Below are 6000 nucleotides of genomic sequence, written 5' to 3'. Positions count from 1 at the left end.
CTTTCAGTCGTAGCTGCTCCACGTAACACGATTGGAAATACATCTGCATCTCGTGAAGGCGTCAATGGGGGTGATAAGTGATTTGCAGATGCCTATCAGGTCAGTGACGTTCAGAGTGTGCAGCTAGTGTCGGTCTATAAATGCAGTAGAAAGTTGTTTAAGAAGATAGTTCACTCCTGACGCTATCTGCATCTCATTAGCTCTGCGGTTTTCTGAGACAATCGTGTGCAGTGTTAGGTGCTCCCATGCCCACCATTCCTACACAGAAGAATGTAAAATTTAGTAGAATCAGTCCTTGTAGAAGATTTTCTTTCGGGGAAATGCACACACACACAAGGCAATATTGACCCTATGACTTATCTTGGAATACTGATAAGAGAAAGAAAACCTACGTTTACGGTATTTGGATATTTAGAAAGCCTTTTCAGAATGCTATTTGAAATTCTAGAAGCAGTATGGTAAAATACAGGAAGCGGAAACATATTTACAACTTATGCAGAAACAAGACTGCAATTGTAGATCCTAATAGTTGAAGGAGATGAAACGAAAGTAGTGGTTGACGAGGGAGTGAGACAGGATTGTGGCCTCTCCATGAGGTTATATAATGTGGTACACTGGGCACCCAGTGAAGGAAAAGAATGGCAGTTTAGGAAGGGTTCAACAAGAAGAAATAAAAACTTTGAGATTTGTCGTTGACACTGTAATTCCGACACAGGCAGCAAAGATCTGAGAAGAGCAGTTGAATAGAATGCATAGTGTCTTGAAGAGAAGCTATGAGATGAACATAAAAAAACTAAAATAAGGGTAATGGAATGTAGCCGAATTAAATCAGGCCATGTTGAATAAATCGTGTTAGTAAATAGGGCACGGAAAGTAGTAGATGCGTTTTGTTGTTTAGGCAGCAAAATAGCTGATAATGGCCGAAGCAGAGAACATAACACGCAGACTGGCTATAGCAAGAAATGCATTACTGAAGAAGAAAAAACTTATTGAAATATAACACAAAGTTCAATGTTAGGAACTCTTTTCTGGAATTATTTGTCTGCAGTGTGGTCTTGTACAAAAGTGAAACATTGGCCACAAGCACTTCAGACAAGAAGAGAACGGAAGCTTTCGGAATGTAGTTCCACAGAAGATTGCTGGTGACCACGTGGGTGGGGTCGAACGACTAATGAGATGGCACGGAATCGAATTGAGGAAAAATTATGAGACAACTTGGCTACGAAAAGGACTCGATTGAAACGACACATCATGAGGCTTGAAGAAATCTTCAGTTTAGTAGTGGGGAAAAGTGTGAAGGATCGAAACTGTAGAGGGAGACAAAGAGATGAATACAGTAGATTCAAATGGATGCAGATTGCAGCAATTATTCGGAGGTAAAAGATGCAATAACACCAAGACTTAAACGTTGACGTAATAACCAGACAAAGCATTTGCTCACTTTCCGTATTAGTTTGTGCAGTGGTGCTTCTTTTATTTCAAGTTACCAAAATGCATTTTTCCAGAAGAAATTTATGTGTCACTGTAGAGACAGTTTTGGTCTACAGATAGCTCATATGGTAAACCGCTGTTCACGAAAGACGTATATCCAGTCTAGTGTCCCAGCCAAGGTCTTTGTTTTTTAATCTGTAAACTAATCACGAACCCGTTGTAGGGTGGTATTTGTGTTATCTCTGCGAATATATACTCAAAGTAAAATTAACAATTAGTACTCTAATCTTTGACGTCTCATCTAGTTACTAAATATAGTATTTATGATGTAGCGGATTATCGTACAAGTGCAAGTCTATAAAATGTAATGGAGGCATTTGCAAGTTTTTAACGGGTTTCCTTTATGAATATTCATCATACTGCTGTCTGCAGTCAACAAACGTCGAAAAGTTGTGTAACTGCTTGTGTGAAGACTAAGCCACGTTAAAAAGCTTCGAGTGTGGTCTTCTAGAAACTGAAGCGTCAAAATGAAATAGTAACAACTGGTAGCTGAAACTCTCATGAGACAGAAGGACTGAACAATTCACTTGCTGTTTCGAATCACACAGAATTATCACTAATATATTACTACAGTCTTAAGTGTATGATGTCATGTTTTGTTATCGATATTTGGTGACGTTTTATATACTTGTGCTGCTTTGAAACTAGACATTTCTTCTGCCGAAAGAACACCTCGTCAGGATGATTGAATCTTCAAACAGGAGCTTTCTCTCTTCACTCAGTAGACCCCAAAGGTAGCAAACAATCTATGGTTCGATTTCCAATAAGCCTTTTCCAAAATGTATGTGAGACTGTTTAAAAATACAGTCTTAGGAAGTCACAATCTAAAACTGGATGCAATGCAAGTGTAAATTTTTACTTGTTTCTTCGATGGGTCATCGTCACTAATGAGGATATTCGTATATGATACTTTTTTATGAGAAGTGGCATAGATAGAAAACTGTAGCAAAATGCAGGAAGACCTACAAGGATCGACGCCTGGTGCAGGGATTGGTAGCTGACCATCAGTATAAACACGTGTAACCAATTGCGCATCAATAGGCAGAAACACCATTCGGTACGAATGCGACAGCATGCGCTACCTAATATGGTACCCAACGTCTCTCACAGAAATGGGATTCTTCCGTGTTCCGTAGCCCAGGTGTTATAGGCGATAGCAAGGTAGGGTGTTTCGGATAGTCCTCGGGTGGGGGACTATTTGTATACCCAACAGAAAGATCGTCTCAGTGTAACTATCCTACAGTGGAAGAGCGAAGTATGAATATTACACACTTCCACGAACTTGTTCACTTGGAGCAAATCGGTTGGTTTCTTTTGCATTTGATGTGGTCTATGGTGAGCCATAAGGGACTTACGGAGGTACCATCAGTTCATGGGCGATACCTTAGAACCCCAAGGTTTTTTAATATATTTTTGTAACAAAACCGAGCCACGGATCCCAAGACGGCTATGAGCAGCAATTGGCTGAAATTTTTAAAATATTTTAGTGAGACACCAATCTCGAACAAACTTTCTTGATATCTTCATCCGTTTCCGAGATACAGAGGCTCATAATTTGCCCTCCTTCTCCCCTTAAAACACGCATGTGAAATCCGACATGAGGCTAAATCTAAATAATAAATAACTGCAGCAAATTACTCAAATTTTAACGGTATATTCTATAGGCATTTATCTAGAAATACCAGGCTCCTTTTTTCAAAAATCTTTATTAGTTCATGGGAAATTCCTTATAAAACAGCAAAATAGTTCTTTTTTATGATTTTTTTCTTACTAAAACCGAGCTGCCGATACCAAGACTGCTATGCCCAGCAAATCGCTGAAATTATTACGATATATTCCTAAGATTCCGATCTCGAATAATCTTTAGAATTTTCTTGATATCCTTATCCTTCTCCGAGATGCAGAGGTTCAAAGTTACCTTCGATGCAGATGCAAAATACGCCCGAAAATTCTGTTGTGTGGCGAAATCTAGAGAAAAATCTAAAACCCCTAAAAACCGCGGTTTTTCGATACCAAAACCGAGCGGCAGATTTCAGGTACTGAAGGCTGACAGGTGTAATTTTTGTGTAATTTCACGCGGAAATATGCTGTAAAGCGTCTCCGTTATTATCAGGAGAGTTCTGGAGACCCCATTTCTTAGTGCTAAAGGACATGCAAAAATTTTGTGCTCGTAAAATCCGATCTGATTTGTAAAATTGTTTTACGTTGCATCAGTTTCACAAAAGAAATTACCAAAATTTTACTGACCAATAAAGATTTTATTATATGAGTGAAATGCCTTGTTGTGCCAGGGAAAAGAAAGGAACCAACGGAGAAATGCTCCTATCGGAGCACAAAAAGGCGAATATGCTGCTGTTAAGCGACTTTGGCTGAAAAGTGGAGTACCAGTTACTTCATTCTACCTTCCTCAGTACCTTTAAAATTTTTCCCAAAAATTTTGGTACGCGAGCGTATTCAGCCTTTTTATGATAAGAGAGAATGAGACAGTAGTAGCGACGGGAAAGAGGTGGAAAAGTAATGAATACCAAACGGCTGTAGACAGTGGTTGTGTCACTGGAAGATGGAAGGAGGCAATGGCAGTGTGAGAGAAAGAGAGGGACGCAGTGTCAGAGGCACATAGGTGGCAATGGCTGAAGAGTGCTAGGAAAACAGTGAAAGAGACATTGCCACTGCGAGAGGAATACGGAGAAGGAGAAAGTGGAAGTGAGTGAAAACCAGTGGTAATGAGAGACAGATTCTATGGTAATGACATCGTGGAAGAGAGAGTTAGTGACATCGAGAAGAGACAGCAGCAGTAACAAGGAAAGAGTGAGGTAGCAGAAGTGAGAGAGAACAAGAGGGAGGCAGTGACAGTGAATGGAGGCGTTACTAGTAGGACAGAACGATGGAGACTTGGCTGTGACTCAGGAGACAGTGACAGAGAGACACAAAGAGATAATGACAATGAGTTGGACTGAAGGTGTGAATGAGAGTGGACAAGTGCTAGTGGATGGGCATGAGTGACTTACAGCGATGGAATAGTTGGTGTAAGCGAATTACAATTAGGGGGACTTACCGGAGTGACAAGCAATTCGCGTATTAAAAAGGAGCGTGAATATGTTCACTTGCAAAAATTTTTGGGAATATTTTTAAAGGTGCCGAGGAAGGAGGACTGAGGCAGCCTTACACTACTTTAGAGTCAGAGTCTTTTAAACATGAGTATATTCGCCTTTTGTGTTCCGACAGCAGCATTTTCCCGCTCGTTATTCTATGATCATTATTCAGGGATCAATTTACGCTGACTCGGCTACAATCCTCGTCGTTATTGAGTGTAGCAGATTCCACTGGGGCCGGATAGTCGTCTCGTGTCCCCGTTAGCGTGCATGGCTATACAGCCAGGTCGTAAGTGATTTAGCACAACTCAGTAGGACCGGGAATGTTCGCTGATAGTACGTACACATCTCGACAACGAGACAGGTTCATATTCAATGGCTTCATGTACTGACGTGTAGCTCGTGCGACTGGATCATTATTCTCCTTTATTTCACTTTTCCTACTGATGCTATCTTCTCGTATGAGTATTACAAAGGTAGTGTTGTTGATGCGCACATTATTGTTTCCACATACAGGGTGTTTCAAAAATGACCGGTATATTTGTAACGGCAATAAAAACTAAACGAGCAGCGATAGAAATACACCGTTTGTTGCAATATGCTTGGGACAACAGTACATTTTCAGGCGGACAAACTTTCGAAATTACAGTAGTTACAATTTTCACCAACAGATGGCGCTGCAAGTGATGTGAAAGATATAGAATAGAACGCAGTTTGTGGGTGCGCCATTCTGTACGTCGTCTTTCTGCTGTAAGCGTGTGCTGTTCACAGCGTGCAAGTGTGCTGTGGACAACATGGTTTATTCCTTAGAACAGAGGATTTTTCTGGTGTTAGAATTCCACCGCCTAGAACACAGTGTTGTTGCAACAAGACGAAGTTTTCAACGTAGATTTAATGTAACCAAAGGACCGAAAAGCGATACAATAAAGGATCTGTTTGCAAAATTTCAACGGACTGGGAACATGACGGATGAACGTGCTGGAAAGGTAGGGCGACCGCGTACGGCAACCACAGAGGGCAACGCGCAGCTAGTGCAGCAGGTGATCCAACAGCGGCCTCGGGTTTCCGTTCGCCGTGTTGCAGCTGCGGTCCAAATGACGCCAACGTCCACGTATCGTCTCATGCGCCAGAGTTTACACCTCTATCCATACAAAATTCAAACGCGGCAACCCCTCAGCGCCGCTACCATTGCTGCACGAGAGACATTTGCTAACAATATAGTGCACAGGATTGATGACGGCGATATGCATGTGGGCAGCATTTGGTTTACTGACGAAGCTTATTTTTACTTGGACGGCTTCGTCAATAAACAGAACTGGCGCATATGGGGAACCGAAAAGCCCCATGTTGTAGTCCCATCGTCCCTGCATCCTCAAAAAGTACTGGTCTGGGACGCCATTTCTTCCAAAGGAATCAT

The sequence above is a fragment of the Schistocerca gregaria genome, chromosome 3 (assembly GCF_023897955.1).
Source record: "Schistocerca gregaria isolate iqSchGreg1 chromosome 3, iqSchGreg1.2, whole genome shotgun sequence".
Taxonomy (NCBI): domain Eukaryota; kingdom Metazoa; phylum Arthropoda; class Insecta; order Orthoptera; family Acrididae; genus Schistocerca; species Schistocerca gregaria.
The sequence above is the reverse complement of the archived record's forward strand: the minus strand, read 5'-3'. Positions refer to the sequence as shown.